We start from the raw sequence: 20,193 nt of genomic DNA, 5'->3' as shown, positions 1-20,193 counted from the left end.
AAGGGAGGGAGGGGAGAGGAAGGGAAGAAGGAGGAAGGGGGAGAAGGAGAGGGAGAGAAGGGAGGGGAAGAAGAAGGGAGGGGAATGAAAAGAAGGAAGATGGGAAAGGAGAGGGAAGGGAAGGAAGGAAGGGGAGAGGAAGGAAAGAAGGAAAAAGGGAAAGGAGAGGGAAGGGAAGGAAGGAAGGGGAGAGGAAGTGAAAGAAAAAGAGGAGAGGGAGGGAAAAGGAAGGGAAAGAAGAAGAGCGGAGGTGAGGAGAAGTAAGGGGGAGGGAAGGGAAGAAAGGGAAAGAAGGAGAAAGGAGGGAAGGGAAGGAAAGGGAGGGGAGAGGAAGGGAAAGAAGGAGCAAGGGGAGGGAGGAGTGTGGAAGGGAAGGAAAGATGGAAAGTTGCTTTTACAGAGACGGGGGGGAATGTAGGCATTTCAAAGGAAAAAAATTAGATAAGGCTCAGGAATTAAATGAGATTTCAAGACGGGCAAAGGATGAGCTTGGCCTTCACACAACCTTATCTTGACCTCACGAGGTTGCCCTACAGCTTGGTTGAGTCACAGAGAAGCCCCCCTCCTCACAAACCGTCTCTGACCAAAATACTACGCATCCCTCAATTATGGAAAGGGCAAGGAAAGGAACCAGACAAGGGGTTGCGTATGAAGGATGGAACGATAAAACCCTCCAAGTCCAGATGCAGAGAATAAAAATGGATTAACCTTCTCTCTGATGCCATCGGGGATAGGATCACGAAAGAGAGAAAACAAAAACCGCCATGTTTCTCCATCCTTATGGAGATACCTGATAAGAAAAACCAGCTGGGTCATTTTCTTTCTGCCTGTGGAGAACAAAGCATCGAATACCTGAGCATAAAAATACAAGATTCCTTTGGGAGCTTTAAGGGGAAAAAAAAAACCCAGTCAATTAATCACAGTATTTAAAATACCATCAAAAGTCGTAGGCTGGACATTCATGAGGTTTCAGCTTGGAGTAACTTTGTGATGACCCAAAGGAGCGTGGCACAAAGGCAACTCAGCCAGAGTAAGTATGGGTCCCTTTATTAGCTCCAACTTTGCCCCCAATGTCCCGGTTACCTTCTGGTCTGGAGAAAAAAACTCTCCCATGAACCTGCAACAGCCTTTGGCTGCAGATACTTCAATCCAAACGTTGTAAACAGAAAACTTTAAATTATTAATCCAACAAGGCAAAATAAGGTAATAAACCCAGCAGGGCAAGATAAGGAGCTCCAGAAGTGAAGTAACATCAAACCAGTTGGGAGGATGCCAGGAACTCATAACAGCAGCCCACACAAGATAAAGTCAACGTTTATTCCTGACAAACACCCCTCCCAACTGCCTCTCCTTTAAACACTAATTCCCAGGTATGCCTAATGAAGGGAATCAGGGCCCTTTCCTCCCCCGTAAGCCACGCAACCCAGGTTGCTCTCTTCTCCATTCCTCCCTGAGTGACCTAGGATGAGGAGGGGGTGGGCCCGGGTCTTCCTCTGAACTCCCTCTCCCTTGTTCTCCCTCTTCCCTGCTCTGCCCAGCCGGACTTTGCCCTTCTCCAGTTTCCTCTACAGCCAACAGAGCCACCCTCCCACTCCCTGTCAGCTGTTCATCTTCCTCCTCAGATTCAGACTCGAACGGGGGCATGACAGCCTTGTATCCTGGTAACCCAATCAGAATATGGGTAGTTTTATCACAATTAAAGTTCAAATTTCTGTTGCTAAGAGAGACAGTGGTTAAGGGAGTTTTTGCCCCATTTCAATGACCTTTCGGACCACCGTGGTTAAGTGAATCACCGCAGTTGTGAAATTAGCAACACGATTGTTCTTGACTTTGCTTGTCGGAAGGATGCAAAAGGGGATCACAAGACCCCAAGAGACTGCGACCGTCATAAGTATGAACCCGTTACCAAGCATCTGAATTTTGATCCCGTGGCCATGGTAATCCTGCAACGTAAGCATGATGACGGTGTTGTGGCCTATCGGCTCCTGGCCCCTCCAGCAGCTGGATCAGAGGAGGAGGAGGAGGCAAAGGAGTCAGGGTCAGCATCAAGGCAATCTGGGAGCTCAGAGGGGGAAGAGGGAATGGAGCTGGCAGAGAGAGAGAGAGAGGGAGACAGAGAGAGAGAGAGACAGAGACAGAGTCTGGGCCATCCATCAGCCCTCAGATGGAGAGTCAACAGCCCCCAGGTCTGGAGGTGGCTGATGAGGAAGAGGAGGAACAGCTGGGTCCAGTGCCTGATGCACAGATGCTCAGAAGGCAGAGGAGAGGAGAACAGTGGAAATCTATGGTCCGGTCCTTGGGACAGAAGAACCAGGTCTGGAGGTGGCTGATGAGGAAGAGGAGGAACAGCTGACTCCAGTGCCTGACACGCAGAAGTTAGAGAGGAGAGCAGTGGAAGAGACAGGTCAGAAGGTGGCTGATGAGGAAGAGGAGGAACAGCTGGCTTCAGTGCCTGACACGCAGAAGGCAGAGGAGAGGAGAGCAGTGGAAATCTATGGGCCGGTCCTTGGGACAGAAGAATCAGGTCTGGAGGTGGCTGATGAGGAAGAGGAGGAACAGCTGGCTTCAGTGCCTGGCACGCAGAAGGCAGAGGAGAGGAGAGCAGTGGAAATCTATGGGCCGGTCCTTGGGACGGAAGAGCCACCGCTGCTAGCAAAGCCTCACCCTAGCTCTGGGGTGGAGATGAATAGATGGGGCAGACAACTAATCCTCTCCCTGTCGGATGGACAACCCTAACCCTGTGTTGAGAGAGAAACTTTTTTCTGGGACTGCCGGCATTCCTAATAAAGGAATATTTGAGTTAATTTCAGAGGGTTTGTCGTGTTTGGGAGTTGGGTCAGAACAAATGGTCATAAGTCACTTTTTTCTATGCTGTTGTGACTTTGAACGAATTGTTGCAGACTACCTGTACATAGGGACTTCCTTACGCTTTACAAATCATAAGAAGGAAGATTGTGGTGGAAATAAAATGGGAAGGAAATACTTTCGAGGAGACCGGCTCTACTGCTCTCTCCACTCTTGATTCAGAGATATTTTGTATTTTCTGAACACAACAACGCACCAGAGAATAGACGGAGGATGTGTGTATATGACAGCGGAGTATGGTTTCTGCTAGGAAATGGAGAGAGCAGACCTGTGTCAGAATGACCTTTAATATTTTTGTGTTGCAAACAAACTCCCTCCAGAACAGCAAATAAGCTTTCCTGTAAAAAAAAAAAAAAAAACCTAGCATTTTTTCTTGACTTCTATGAGAGGAAAAAACAAACAAATGCAGGAAAGAGCAACTAAGATGATTAAGAGCCCAGAGGCTAAACCACATGAAGAATAACAGATTAACAAAGTTGGAAGGGACCTTGTAGGTCATCTAGTCCAACCCCCAGCCCAAGCAGGAGACCCTACACCAGTGATGGTGAACCTTTTTGTTGTGGTGTGCCGAAAGTGCGTGTGCTCGCAATAGTGCGCAATAGTGCACACGTGTGCTGGCCCCCACAATAGCAATGCACACCGCCCCCTGCACATGCGCATGCAACACCCCCGCCTCACCCCCTTACCTGCACTGCGCATGCACGTGCCCCCCGGCTGATTTTTGGCCCATTTAAGGTCATTTTTGTCCTCCTGGAGGCTCGAGGAAAGCCTCTGCAGCCTCGGGAGGCTGAAAATGGGCCCCTTTCGGCACTTCTGGTATTTCCGGAAGGCCCGTTTTTGGCCTCCCGAGGCTGCAGAGGCTTCCCTCAAGCCTCCAGGAGGGTGAAAAATGCCTCAAACTGGCTGAAAATCAGCTGTGGGCTTGCGTGCCAGCACTAATGGCTTTGCGTGCCACCTGTGGCACACGTGCCATAGGTTCACCATCATGGCCCTACACTGTTTCTGACAGATGGCAGTCCAGTCTCTTCTTGAAAGCCTCCAGGGATGAAGCTCCCACAACTTCCAAAGGCAACTTCTGTTACATGGGTTGATTTCTACACACACACACACACACACACACCCAATTCTCTTCTATTATTAAGAATGTTAAATTTCTGGCATTTTGATTGATGCTTTCTATGTCCCTAACTTGAATCTGAAAGGATCGTTTTGATAGGCCGAGGAGTCGTACGGCTAGTCCCGAAATGTATATTGTGAAGTGAAACATTTGTTAAGTGAGTTTTGCCCCCCGTTTAACGACTTTCCTTGCCTCGGTTGTTAAGTGAATCACTGCAACTGGTAAGTTAGTAATATTGTTGTTAAGTGAATCTGCCTTCCCCACTGATTTTGCTTGTCGAGAAGATCTTGTAATAAGTTGTTTTTTGGTAGCTTTCGGAAATTTCTACGTTAGGAAGAATTCGATCTCTTTAAGCAAAACCAACCAACTAATTATTTCAGCAGCAAGGCGAGCTGATCCTGCCTTCCACTGCTGTATATAATTTATGAGTGACATATTAATAAATTAAATTATTTGAGCAGGATTTGCAAATGGAAGAGACACGGCGTCTGTCATATCCTCTGGACCAGAAATGCCAGATGTAATTTTTGTTATAAATATAGCCCAATTAATTTTTTTCCATGATTAATACGGTCGGGTCCTGTGCTTTTATTATTTTCAGGCACAGAAAATGGCATCCCAATGCCATTTTTGGCTGGTAAGGTCGTGGATTGACCGGCTCAAGAAGAATTTTAATTTTAAGCAAAATTAAACGAAAAACTGTACAACGTGAGGGTGGGAAAATAACACAACGTCTCGATATCAGTTCATAAAGCGAACATGAAGCTAAACATAATCACCTTGTACGTATTTTGATCTGCAAAAATTGGATTTTTTTTGTTGAAGTATCTATTCTATTAACTGTTCTGACGAAGGCTTCCGAGACCGTAATTACGCACACATTTATTTAAAAAACAAATCTTCTTTTATTGCAACGCTGGGATTTTTTTTCATTCCCAGCCAATAATGAATCTCAAACAGTTCCTCGAGATAAGCACCAGCCTTTCTTTCTTGTGAAGTGCTACCAATAACAGAAGTGTTAAATGAACTAGAAAAGAAACCAACTGAAGTACAAAGAGCTTCAAGAATGAATCTGAACCTGACGAACGACTTTGCTTCCTGCAAAGGTTTCGTCATCTTTGCCTGACCTTTATCCCTTATGGGAGGGGCAATCACCTCCCAGGCTTACTCCCGAGTCGCCCTTTTGTTTCAGCTGCTCTCGCCTTCTGGCAGCTCTGCGCACGCACGCACTGGGACCAGGCTCCCCTGGGTCCTCTGCCTCGCTGCTGCCAGACTTGGGAAGCTCCGAAGACAGCACCCCATTCCCAGATGGTCCTGGCCCCATCCCTACATCAGATGCAGGATCCTCATCTGAGTCCTCTCCAGACTCCCGGACTGTTCCTCATTCTTCCCCACTGTCCGATTCCGCTGCTGTCTGCACAGGCTACCAGTGAACCACAACATTAACGTAGTGTAAATGTACTCTAACTTTGAGATAACCAGTGAAGGAGAAAGTAGTAATAAATCCCACTTTAATTCAATTATGATTTACAGCGTATTATTATTCTAATTAAGCTTTGCATTTCACGGTCTTTGACAGATGTTGGAGAGAGAGCAACAACTGTGTGGAAACACGGATTGTGTTACAATGCAGCCATCCCACTACACAAGATAGCTATCATAGGTCTCTTCTGAAACAAGAGGTTATTATCAACCGTTACTTCAAAAATCAGGCGTATTCATGGACCTATCTGTGAAAAAAAGATTGTGCCTGGAAGTAGCAATCAAATGTTCATAATTAGATTGTTCTTGGAACAATCACCCTAAGATTGATTTTCCTACATAAGAAGTACTACCTGGAAATTTAGACACTGTTGCTTCGATCAGTTATTACATACTTGGGCCTCTTCCAATTGAATCCAACACATATTTATTTGCATTTAAGTCTCACCGAATTTGTTTTCAATGAGCTATGGCTTCCAACTGGTCTTAAAGACAGACCCTTGAAGAACAATATCAAAGGTTTCTTTCTACCGTGTTTTCCCCAAAATAAGACCCTGTCTTATTATTTTTCTTGCCACAAAAAAGGCACCAGGTCTTATTTTCGGGGAATGTCATCCACTGACTAAGTTCACTTGCACGCATCGCCCCACCCCCTCCCGGCCTCCTTTTCACTGTCAAAGGCCTTCAGGAAAGCCTTGCCAGCCTCAGAAGTAGTAGTTCCTCGGAAGAAGTAGTAGGCCTTCAGGAACTACTTCTTCTGAGGCTGGCAAGGCTTTCCTGAAGGCCTCTGCAGCTGATAACAGAGCTCTGGATCAAACTTTGCCAGCTTTGCCAGCTGCAGAAGAAATGGGCTGGCCAGGCAGGTGTCGGGGTGTGCGAGGCCTGGTTACAACTGTCCCAAAGTAAGTAGTCTTAATTAGGGCTTATATTGGGTGCATGTGTAAAAATCAACTAGGACTTACTTTCAGGCTAGGTTGTATTTTCGGGGAAACGGGTAAGTTGGTAAGGATGGCACACCCTTCATTGATAATATAGACTATTGAGGCAATACACAAACTAGTTTCATCTTTACTGGGAACGGCCAGATGTACACAATCAGATTTATTTCCCTGTGGTTCAAACCCTCTATTGAGAAGTGAACGCATGGACCATTCTGCTTTAGGTGTCATGCGTGAAAGATCAGATCCATATGTGAAGATCAAACTAAACTGATTTATAGATCCAATCTGGGTTGGTCACCAGGACCAGAGGTTTAGTCTTCTGAGCTTTCAGATGCCTGCTGGAGCCCAACAGAGAACTTCTCTCTACTGGTATATGTGCTTTGGTCTATTCTATGTGTCTGATTTATATGGTGCCTTCTGACTGGTTGATTGGTGTGTTGATGGTTGGAGATTGGCTGTTGTTTCCTTGTGCTACCAAGCCCTTGGCTGCTAAGTATTTAATAGGCTGACGGTAATTCAGCACTCCTGTTAACTGAGAAGGGGCCCGTTTCCCAGGCTTCAATAATTTCCCTGGCTGTTTTTGTACCTGCACAGCCAACAATCCTAGTAGCTGTGAAATTAAATATAACTGATTTATTGCTGTTTATCCCTGTGCATAAGAATCTTGTTAATTTACAGTTAACACCTGCTATGAGTTAGATAAAGATCAATGAAATTCAAGGGAGGTTGGACTTGGTCCACTTATGGCTATGTAAAGTTTCTAGGCTCAACCCTCTCTTAACTCTGCCTCCCAGATTCTGCCACTCCTTCTCCTATGTCAGATGACTAGAGAGCCTGTAATTTTGGGAGCTGATGACATGGCTGTTTACCACTAGCTATTTACACCTTACCACTGGCTATTTTTTTTAAATTTATGGCTATCTCCATAATTTTTATTGCATCAATAAAGGCAAGGAGCACAAGTTTTGTCTTACTCACTGTGTAAGATCTTTTTTTTCCATTACAATCCAGAACCATGAGTGTGCTTTGGGTTTCAATTTTGTTGAGCTACAGCAGAACTCCGAAGAAAGAATATGTTTATTTTTCAGATATGAATTTTTTTTTCTATTCCATGCATATCCCTAAAATTAGTGCTGGATCTGGTTTGTTATGTTTTGACACCTGGCATCATCATCTTGCTGTAATTTATTCCACAGATTTTATACAGGCTGGATGTTGTTAATCCCTACTTAAAAACTAATTACATGCTGCAGGCAAATATTCTCATTGTTGCATCTTTATAGACAAATGTCATTGGATAATTATTCGCATATGAGTTATTAAGAGATGACAGTTTGCAAAAAGGTGTCTGATATTTTGCAAGTTAAAACCATTGTTGGAAGCCCCCCCACCCATTTCCAGAAGAATGAAATATTTTGGGAAATATTAAAAAGGCAGAATATTGTATTTCCCTAAATAAGAAATGGAGAAACATGTTTTAGAGGCATAAAACAACCCCCATCTTTTCTTAATAGCCCACAGCAGATGTCAGCACTTAAGAGATAATGAGCTTATTGAAAGAAGATAAGTATCTAGATAGCTCTATTCATAAGCAAATATCCTCACCCAAAAGCCAAAGTAGGACGAAAGCCATTAAGCCACAATAGGAATTGCATCATCCCCAGAGCAGTCCAAACTTTAACCAAACCTGGGAACTCAGACAAACACTCAGATTTGCATTTCCTCTTTTGCCTATAGAGCCAGCTATGACCCCTACACGACCCCATAGGAATCTCACAACAGCCAATAGAATATATGTTCTTGCTCAAGAACAGGAAGCTCAACTGCAAAGCCCAAAAGAAGGTATAAAACCCACCCACTCTCTCTATTTTTGTCAGCTGCCCAGAGCCACAAACCCATGTGGTTCTGTTCTTCAATAAACCATCTTTCCAATCAGCCTCCACATTTCCAGTGTCTTTGTCCTGGCTTGGAACTGAGCCAGATGGATCTCTTTTCCTACACCATCACAGTCAATTTCATAGACTGTAATTTTTAATATAGCATTCTCTTACTTCTGCTGTCAAGATGGGCTTTGAGTTGTCCGTACGTAGGGAAGCAACTTCAAATGAACATCCCAGGTCTTTTCAAATGTTAACAAGGGCATATTGCACTGATTTCATCAAAAATACAGATTGGGAACATTTGTTTTCCTTCTGTTAATTCATATTTCTTTGATGATTCACTGAAAGCATAATTCAGATCAGTTTTGGTGGAATAAGCTGTGATTATTGAAGTCTACTGTCAGACAGCTGCTAACCCCCTGGCTTAATTGATGGGGAAAATTCACGCAATTTCTTTGAATTATGAAGCAGAACAAAGGAGGGTTTTGCAGCCAAGTCAAGAGCAAGACAAACCATCCTTACTTAAGAGTAAATAAACTCAGAGGGGCTCTTTAATCTGCTATATTGGGGATGTTATGGAAATCCAGCTAATCAAAAACCTTTTTCATGTTTCGACTCAGATAGATCTTTCTGCCTTCAGAATGAATAATGCTTTCTTTTCCAACTTCAAGAGGGGCAAAAGTAAGACTATAAGGAACTGCTACCCCCCAAAACATGTAGTATTTCTTTTAGCATCTTTCCGAGCACATTTCAGTTAATTGAAAGAATTGATTCCATTGTGAAAGCCAAATCTGGCCCTAGCTCCTGCCTCAGTTTAACTTCCCAATAAGCAACTGGGTCAAAAGATCATTTAAAAGCAGTTTATTAGGGTACCCAGAAAAAGTGGGCGTGTCTCAATGAAAAAAAGGAAGAGGCAACCCAGAGCCCTATCTTACATTCCTTTTTTATAGTTAACACAACAAAGAAAACACAAGAGAAAAGTTGATTGGATAGAATAAAAGTAACCTCCCCTTTGTATAGGAAATGACTTACAGGTAGTCAAACATGTTACCTATTTGCATCTCATAATATCACACGTTACTTAAAATGAGGAAGCAGCATAATTGTAAGAAAAAACGTTGTACTAACAAACTGTTTTCTTATCTGGAGCTAGTCTCCAGCTTGTTTATGAATTTAAGAATGTTAAAAGCTAACAAACCTGAGCATCATTTTAAAAGAGAGAAAATAAATCCAATTAAAATGCAAAGTTAGTTAACAAATTACAAATTTGGGGGTCATTTGACCCCCCCAATTGTCTGTATCTACCCAACGATTACATGCCAGGATTAAGAATCTACTTCCCTCCACCCAACCTGGCAGGAAATGGTCCACAAATATTTGAAACTAGCCGATAACCCGGTGTTGTCTGGGTATTTATTTATCTCAATCCTATATTAGACAGAAAAATCCTGTAGTCGGGACTCTCGCTGTTGTACTGTCTCTCTCGCAGCATTGCAAGTCTTCTATTCCTCTGCTTGGGAGTTTGTTGTTTACGGTGGTGTTTCATTTTTTTATTGCACTTGGCCAATTGCCTGACATATCCTTGGAGGGCTGAGAGGGAGCCCCCTTGTGGAGTACTGGAGTACTGTGAAGCCATTACCATGGCAAGTCCACTGTGCTGTATAGTAGAAGCCATTTTAAGGCACACACATACACACCGAGGGATGTCTTACCCAAACAGTATTTGCTTCCAGAGGGCAAGTCATCTGTTTACCAAGTTTGGTTGTAATTGCTTGAGGAGTTCCAGGGTTATGCTGGCACATACACGCACACAGGGGTGGGATTCAAAAATCCCAGCAACCGGTTCGCTGCCTGGTTGCTGGGTGGGCAGGGCCATGGTGGGCGGGGCCTACCAGATCTTCCTGTTTCTGGCTTCCGGTGGGCCTCCAGAGCCCGGGGGAGGCCATTTTCGGCTACATACCTTTCAGAGTAAATTTCTTCCGTTTCTCCAGCATAGAGTCTCTCTTAAGCTTCCAGGTGGAAGGAAGTGAGAGGAAACAGCATGGCATATATTCTTTTTTCTTTCATAGCCAGCGTCTCACAAAAATCGGATTTTTCTTTCCTAATTGAGAAAAATCTGTCCATTTCCCCCATACCGAGCTGCCCGTGGAAAGAGTTCGCCATTGCAGACACCCACTCAGCCATCTGGTATGGAGACCAAGAGAAACTGTTCTCCCTCAGTAAAACAGGCTAAAAGTCCATAACATACAAAAAGGGGAACATGTAACAAAAATAGAATTAAAAAGAATAATATGCAATAACTGAAAGGAACAAAAAGGAGAACCTGGAAAGGGTACGTTAGATACAAGGAGCAGTCAAAAGCTGGACTTTTAGGCATAAATGTAAATAAATTTAAAATAATTTAAAATAAATAAATAAAAGTAAAATTTAAAACATAATCGGTGGCCGTTTTTTAATTGGTTTAAATCTCGAACAATTAAAAAGGGGAATTGTCCTATTTTAGCCAGAGTTTTGTGCTGGACAACACTGAGGGGAAAAAAACGTGAAACAAACTTATCCTGAGTAGCTTTATACAGACAGTCCTTGACTTATGACCACAACTGAGCCTGAAATTTCTGTCATTAAGTGAGACACTTGATAAGTGGGCTTTTGTTGAGGTAATTCCCCGTTAGGAGAATGAGCGCACACAGGGAGATGTAGTGAGAGTGGTAAAGAATAACACACAACCAGCACACAGATACACTGTATAGTAAAATGTAGGTTTTTACTTCCAATAAACGTTTAAGCAAAGTCCAAACAAATCCAAGTCATTCACGGTTAAAGCAGTCAGTTTTCAGTCCAGTATCAAAAACAGTTCAGTAACAGACTTACATCAAATCCAAAAATAACGATGATCAGTAACAGTCAATAGGAAAATGTAGGAATGGCAACACTCTCGGAAACAACAAAACAGAACAACCCAGGTTTCTGGCTCCATCTTATGGCCGTTTGAGGAACCACACCCAATTACAATTTTAGCATTCTCTTAAAGAGACAGTATTAAAATGTCTACCCTGGTTTATATATTTTCCAGCCCAACTAACTGTTAGGTGACTTACATTCGTAACAGCTTTGTCCCATTTTAACCAGCTTCTGGCCAGAGTTGTTAAGCGAATCAGTGTAGTTGTTAAATTCATCAGACTGTTGTTAAGTGAATCTGGCTTCCCCATGGACTTTACTGGTTGCAAAAGGGGATCTGCGACTGTCATACTAATTAACTACAGTGATTCACTTAACCACTGTGGCAAGAAAGGTTGTAAAATGGGGCAAAATGACATATGCCTCACTTAACAACATACGTTTTGGGCTCAATTGTGGTCATAAGTCATAAGTCCCTGAAAAATATATGTCTGTGGTAAACATCACTCCAATAGAAAGAAAATGCAGGGACTTAGAAACGCAGGATAAACATTCTTTCAAGGTCAATAAGTTTACATTTTGGTTGAGCAATGGGGTTTTCATTCAATTGCACACAGATGTTTCATGGCATCTAGGGAGAAGAGGAATGCATTGATAGCATCACACAAACAACCTGTGTTATATAATTGCATCAGCTGCATCGTGACATAGAACTCAAGTCATGCACATTGCAAAATTCACATCATTTATGCAACATCTTCCAGATGTGCAGGATGTCATCTTGGGTTATAATATTTCCCCCCCCTCCAAAACCAGATTGTTGCAATCGAGTTGAATTCCAGACATCCATAATAGGTACAGAACAACTTTTGTTTGTGTTCTGTCAGGCTCCAAAATCGAGAAAGACATGTGGTGATTTTTCCAAGTAGATTGCTTTATTGTTCCAGCACCTGTAGACAGAATCTTGCCAAAGTGAAGCACTCTTCTACCTATGAGAAATGGCCACATTGTGCACTGTTAGGGAAGATCTCTCTTCACCCTCTTTCTCTCACGCAAACTGTCTGAACTGAGCTGCCTCTTACTCCTTTGGAATGCACCCCTCCTTCCTGGGAATCCAGACTACGTTCCATCGCAGTTCTGCCATCTGTTTGTAGATTTCCAACCCTTGCAAACATAATCTCCTGCTATCTCAGGCCAGTTGTTTTACTCCAGCAAGTTTACCTGGAGCTCCTGTTCCTGTCCAGGGGTGTCTTCAGCGTGTCATCAAATTTTCACGTGATGCACATGTGTGATGCACATAAAGAACAGGTGTAATTTGATCGCACCACAGCAGGGGGAAATGTTTCCCCCCGCATCCTGAGAGCATCCCTGCTCTTATTTATGTTGAGAAGCAACCAACCTGACCAGGAGGAGGAATCAAGCTGGGAACTAGCCTGGTATCACTGTGTAACTACAAAAGGGTTAGGACTAACCCTAACTCTAAGTTTCTCGGAGCCTCATCTAATTGTTCCCAGGTGTAGGCTGCCAGACTCGGCAGATTCCCGTAGTACAGGTTGAACATAATAAAGCAGTTAGCTTGACCTCTGCACTGTGTGGGTTTATTTGTTTACACCTGACAATCTTTTTTTTTTATTAATTTTTTTATTGGTTTTTAAAACAAACATAAACAAACAAAACATAAAGACATCAAGCTATCTTCCATATATATATACATACAGTGTGCCGCTTGGTTTACAAATTGTTTTGTGCTTCCATTTCATAGTCTTCAATTATATACACTGTATATAATCTCGTATTTTTAATCAAATATTAAATACATTAATATCATTATTAATCAATCATTTGACTATACTTTTATTCATTCATGTTTTACAAAATGATCATATTTTACTTAATTTGTTTTATGACAATTCATATTATCATCCCAGATCTATCCTAGAATCATTTTGTAGATATAATAAGAAAAGAAAACATCTTTATATATTTATTATTTTCTAAAAGTCTACATATTTCATTACTATATTTTATTGTCTAACCATTGATAGAATAGATCCCAAATTTTATAAAATTGTTTATCATCTTGTTCTCTAATTTCAAATGTCAAATCTACTCATTTCAGCACATTCCAATATTTTCTTAATGATTTCTTGTGATGGTATTTTCTCATTTTTCCAGTTTTTAGCAAATACAATCCTAGCCACTGTTAATACATTTACAATCAGGTATTTCAAGTCTTTACTATATATTTCAGGTAAAATTCCCAATAAAAATATCTCTGGTTTCAAATCTATATGTTTTTTGTCATTTTTTCCAACCACGTGTGGATTTTAGTCCAGTATTTTTTAGCATCCACACAAGTCCACCACATATGGTAATATGAGCCAGGTGTCTGATGACATTTCCAACATTTTTTGGATTTATTCTTGAACATTCTTGCTATTCTTGTCGTGGGAAAATGCCACCTGTAAAACATCTTATACAAATTTTCTTTATATGCTGTTGACATTGTCATTTTATAATTTTGAGACCACAATTTTTGCCATTTTTCTAGATCAATCCCGTATCCAAAATTCTTCCCCCAAGCAATCATAGTTTCTTTAACTTGTTCTTCTTCTAGTTTAATTTCTAATAAATATCCATACAATGTTTTAATCACCTTTTCATCAGTACCTGTCAAAATCTTATCTAAATCAGTCAGTTTATCATAGAAAACTTCTGTTTTAGAATCTTTATCATACCTTGAATGTATTTGCGCATATGAAAACCAATTCATCTTTATACCTTGTTCCTCTAGTTTTTGTATAGATTTAAGTTCACCCTTTTCATTCAATATTTCACCATATTGTTCCTTTTTGTATATTATAGGATAAGAAAATGCTTCAATAGTCGATAGCCAGACTGGAATTTTCAAATAACATTGTCTTTAAATCTTCTCCCAGTTTAACCACAGAGACTCCCGTATATAATGTCTTCTAAAGTACCCCTGTGTTTTAGTTCCTTTATACCATAAAAAAGCATGCCACCCCAACAACAGATCATGTCCTTCTAATGTTAACAATCTAGTATTTCTTAATGTTATCCATTCCTTAACCCACATCAAATTTGTAGCTTGGTAATACAACTCCCAATTAGGTAAACCAAATCCTCCTCTTATTCTAGCATCTTGCAAAAGTTTTAACTTTATTCTCGCTTTCTTACCTTGCCATATATATTTCAACACAATTTTATTTAAATCTTCAAAGTAGTCTTTCCCAAGCCTAATTGGAATTGTTTGAAACAAATATAAAATTCTGGGTAATATATTCATCTTGATTGTTGATATTCTCCCTATTAATGACAGTTGTAAATTTTCCCATTTCATCAAATCTAGCGCTATCTGCTGTTTAAGTTTGATATAATTATTCTCTTTTAGTGTACTGCATCTTGCTGTCAAGTATATCCCCAAGTACTTGATCTTATTCGTGACCTGAATTTTCAATAGGTCTGCCAGTTCTTCCTTTTGTCTTGATAGCATATTCTTTGTCAAGATCTTTGTCTTATCTTTATTTATTTTCAAACCAGCCACCTTTCCATATGTCTCTATCTTTTCTATCAATTTTGATGCTGTTTCTAGTGGGTCTTCTAAGATAAAAACCAGATCATCTGCAAATGCTTGCAACTTAAATTCTTTCTTTTTAATTTTCATCCCCTTTATATTCTTTTCATCTTTAATATTTCTATTTAGCACTTCCAAAGTTAACACAAACAACAGAGGTGATAGTGGGCACCCTTGTCTTGTTCCTTTTCTTATATCGATAGAATCTGTCAGTTCTCCCTTTATCATTACCTTTGCCGTTTGCTTATGATATAGAGCTTCTATTGCTTGAATAAATTTTCTAGCAAAGCCCATCTGTTCCAGCAGTAATAACATGAATCACCAATTCACATTATCAAATGCCTTCTGTGCATCTAGAAATATCAGAGCCATTTGTTTTTCAGGATGTGCCTCATACTATTCCAAAGTGTCCAAGATTACTCTCATATTGTCTTTAATTTATCTCTTTGGCAGAAATCCATTTTGATCAGGATGGATAAAATTATTTAAGTATTTTTTAAGTCTTTCTGCCAATATTGAAGCAAAGATTTTATAATCTGCGTTTAGTAGGGAAATAGGTCTATAATTCTTGATTTGTAATGGATCGGTCTCCTCTTTTGGAACAAGTGAGATATAAGCTTCTGACCATGATTTAGGTATCCTCTTCTTTAACATAACTTCATTCATAACTTCTAGCAATGGAAAGTTCAATGATTCTTGTAATGTTTTGTAAAATTCTGCCGGAAGTCCATCTGGGCCTGGTGCTTTTCCATTATTTTGCTTCTTAAGTGCTTCAGTTAACTCCATCATCGTTATATTGCTTTCTAACATTGTTTCAATCTCTTTAGGTATCTGGGGTAAATTAGCATTCTGTAAATACTGTTTAACTCTTTCCTCATCAATATTCTCTTGTGTGTATAGTTTCCCATAATAGTCTCAAATGATTTCCTTCTTCTCTTTACTACCATAGAAAACTTGGCCTTGATCATCTATTAATTGCAATATTTTCCTTGATTCTTTCTCCTTTCTCAATTTATATGCTAACCATCTACCTGGTTTATTTGCATCTTCAAAGTAGTTCTGTTTAGCACCTCTAATTTTTTGTGCCAATTCTTCTTTTTCTATTAGACCCATTTTATGTTTGGTTATATCCATTTTTAACTTAATGTCCTTTTTCTGTGGCATTTTCTGTAGCTCTTTTTCAAGTCCTTTATACTCATCCTCTAATGCCTTAGAGGCTAATCTTTTCATGGTATTTCTTTTCCTTGTATAGTCTATTATCAAGCCTCTGGCATATCCCTTCATTGTATCCCATACATTCTGGATTGATGTATCTTCTTTTTTGTTTTCTCTAAAAAAAAAAAAAAGGCCAGTTCTTTCTCCATCCACTGTGTGAAGTCTTTTTCCTTTAAAATAGTATTATTTAACATCCATCTAGATCTTCTTCTTTGTCCTTTCCATTTAATTGTCATTGGATTGTGATCTGCCCAAGTACTTGTTTCAATATTTATTTCTTGAATATTAGTTAACAATTCTGTTGACATCCATATCATATCTATTCTGGACCATGATAAGTGTCTATTTGAGTAAAAGGTGTATTGTTTAGTTTTAGCATTTCTTTCTCTCCATGTATCTTTTAAGTTTATTTCATCTACCATTTAAAAAAAAGATTTAGGGAGAGTCTTTCTATTTTGCTTTATTGTTTTCTGTGCTGTATAGTCCAGTTTATTGTCTACAATTCCAATTAAAATCTCCCATCATAACTATATCAACATAGTCCAGTTCAATTATTTTCATATGTAATTTTTTATAGAATTCTTCTTGATTGTCATTCGGGGCATAGATTGCAATCAGGAGTGTTTTCGTATTATTGTCCATTATTTCCACCATTAATATTCTTCCGTCATCATCAGTATAAATCAATTTCGCTGGGATGGTCTCTTTAATATATAAAACCACTCCTCTTTTCTTACATTGTGTCAAGGAAGTAAATATTTTCCCTAATTTTGGCTGTATCAATAATTGTTCATATTGTTTTTAATATGTACTTCTTGTAGGCAGATTATATCAAATTTTAATTTCTCTAATTTATGAAAGGTTTTCCTTCTTTTAACGGCTGAGTTAAGTCCATTTATATTAATTGTAATCAATTTTTTCTCTTCCATGGTTATATTTTGTAGTTAGGTTTGACAGCTCTCGTGGATCTTGGTTCACGTTGTTCTTTGGCTTCCTCCTTTCCACCTACTGCACCTTCTTCTTTTTCAGTCATCATTTGGGAGTCCTCTTGGAATTCAATTAGTGAAATTTCTTTTTCTGCCTCTTCCTCCCCTCCAAAAAATTCTGTGTAAAATGATTCAGCTTTCTCAATTGAGTCAATTCTATATCTCTGTTCTTGCCATGTGAACATTAAACCTTCTGGAATCAGCCATCTATAAATCACCTCTTTTTTAAGTAGCAATTTGGTCAAGAATCGGTATTCTCTTCTCATCTCTCTCACTCTTCTGGGTACTTGTTTCAAGACCACAATCTCCTTATCTTTGTATTTCAATGTTTTCTCTCTTGCCACTTGCAATATTTGTGGTTTAATGGCTTTCTTTCTAAATCTGATGTGGACTTCTCTTGGTAAGCTATTTCTCATCGCATATCTTGTGAAGACTCGATAAACCTCATCTATTCCATCCATCATCTTCTCTTCAGTTATTTCCAAAGCTTGAGCCAATATTTCTATCATTATCTCGGCTAGATTTTGTCCTTTTTCTTCCTCTATGTTTTGGAATCTAAGATAAAATTCTGATCTGTCCATCTCCCATCTCAGCATACCACTTTTATCTTGTTCAACCACAGTTAATCTGTTATCAATGTCTCCAATCTTCTTGTCTCTTTGTTTATCTTCTTCTTCAATTTTTTGGAGTCTCTCATCATACTTCATCATCATTTGTTGGATGTTCTCCACTTTTTCATCGGTTTTCCCTGTTCTTTGTTCAATATTCTCTATTCTCTTTTCAATATTCTCTGATCTTGTTTGAATATTTTGAATTCCTTGCATAATCATCTGCAGGGTCACTTTTTCTTGTTCTTTTTCTTGCCTTAACATTGTCTGTATTGAACGTTGTCCTCCAGATGGTGGAGAGGAAGAAGTAGAAGTTGAAGAACCAGGAGCTGTTAATTTCCTACTCATTTTGAGCAATTCAAAATCTTCAGGTTCTTCTAGACCTTAATCCAATTGTGAAATAACCAATTGCAGTTCCAAATAAAAATAGTAGGAAAAAAGAAGCCAAATAGTAATAATAATAAAAAAGAAGAAAAAATTTCTTCAGGTTCTTGGTTAGATGACAGTAAAAATTCAAAAATGAAGGAAATGACCATAAACACACCATAAACACACACAAAAAAGAAAAAGTTGTAAAATCCTAAAATAGGTGAAAAAGTGAAGAAAAAGACTAAAAAAAGAAAGGAAAAATTCTTCAGGTTCTTCATCCAATTAAGAGGTCTCAAATATAAAAGGATGCATAAAAATAAACCAAAAAAAACACCCAATATGGAAGGTAGATGGGAAGACAAAAATACCAGGAAGGGAGAGAGAAAAAAAGGCTACTCCCTTAAAAAGAAAAGTAAGGGAAACATTAATACTAAAGCTTTTCCTTTAAAATAAAAAGCAGGTGTAGAAATTTAACTTCCAAAGACAAGAAAAACAAAAACAAAGACAAGTTCCAAAGAGCCAAAAATCCAAATAGCTATTACAAAAAAAAAGTAAACTGATGAGGGGTAGCACAGTTTAGAAAGAATAAAAAGAGCACACTGCACTTTGTTTAATTATCCAAGGCTCTTGTTATAACTCTCTTCTCCAAAGACTTATCACCTTTTCTTTTCCTAAGCTTCAACACCAGACTCCAGCTGTTGATAGAAACCCAGAAGAGCACCTGCAATAATACTCTCCCATGCTCTTCCCTCTATCTTATCAAACAGGCAATGTCCTTGAAAAAAAGTCTCAGTTCTTTCTCAGCTTTGTCTGGTCAAAAGAGAAATAGAATATTTCCAAGCCTCTAGTTGGCAGTGTTACAAAGTTTCTTCCCCCCTCCTTTTCCAAGCAAACTATAATAAAAATTAATTAAAAAAAGAAAAAGATATTTTAAAAAAATAACTAAAAGGAAGTCTCTGGCTTAGAATATTATAAAGTCAAAAAGGAGAAAAGAAGAGATAAAAAGAAGAGAAAAAAACCAGTCCAGTTTCAAAATATAAGATCATGTGTAGAAAATCCAGCAATGAGAAAAAAAATAAAAATATTACTTTGACATTCCTGTTTAAAATCGCCGCTTAATCACTTCTGTCAAAACTTTTACAGATTCTTTCTTTCCCTTAGGGTGTCCTTTCAAGTCTTAAAATAAAGAAAAAGTTCTCACCAAACCAGCACAATCTCTCTTTCCATTCTCTTTCGTTTTGGAGCTGTCCCAACTTCAGCAGCTTTAATGGCTGCCTCTTTGCCGCTGGCAAAAAGAGCTTCTCCTGGATCTACCAGGGACTTTGCGATATCCCTGGGATCGACAGGATGCTGGGATCGACAGGATGCTCTCTTTACATTCACCGTCTCTTCGGGATGGTTTAGATCCACTTGGACCGTCCAGGAGCAAAGACATCGGCAGCGATCTCAGACCTCCAGGATCGCATGTCGTATCGTCGCGACGCCAGCTCTGCCCTCCCTCACCTGACAATCTTGTGCATGACAATCTGAGAGCTATTGTCTTCACCCACACTCCTCAACTTCCCTTTACCAACTGTCCAGTTTTTAAGTGTCACTGTTTAATTGTCACATTGATCTTTTCGGTTTTAACATCCTGCCAAGAGCTTTCATCTATCATGTTCGTAATGGATATTTTGAAGATATTTTCTTTTAACCCCTTAGCTGTTTTAATTCCCCCTGATTTTTCAAGCGTCAGCTTCAAATCTTCCTGTTTTATATATCCACAACTTCAAATACCACACAACGAAGGGCTCTGGCTCACTAATCCTAACTCTCTTCCAAGCAGTCACCAATAGCCTCACTTGAGGCTGCTTAGCCTGACCTTCTTCTGTGACATTAACAGATTTCATTCATGAGGGAAATTGGTTGTGAGTTTTGCCCCATTTTACGACTCTTCTCGCCACTTTTGTTACGTGAATCACTGCAGTTGTTTAGTCACACAGGGAGTCTGTCTTCCCCATTGACTTTGCTTGTCAGAAGCTCGCAAAAGGGGATCATTAGACCTCATTGGTTCTCCATGAGTAAAGGAAGCCAAGAAGGCCTAATCATCAATCAATCGAGGGTCATTTTGATGTTGGTTTCTCATTGATTATTAGTTAAACCCTCTTATCTCTTTGGGTTTTTTTGCATATTCAGATGGATTTTTCTTCCACACCACAATCAGCCCTGGCCTTGCCTTTTCCATGAATTCTTCCACC

The sequence above is a fragment of the Notechis scutatus genome, chromosome 6, assembly GCF_049901735.1.
Source record: "Notechis scutatus isolate UNSWTSFEM ecotype Mainland chromosome 6, rNotScu1.2, whole genome shotgun sequence".
NCBI classification, from domain to species: domain Eukaryota; kingdom Metazoa; phylum Chordata; class Lepidosauria; order Squamata; family Elapidae; genus Notechis; species Notechis scutatus.
This window is presented reverse-complemented; position numbering follows the sequence as displayed.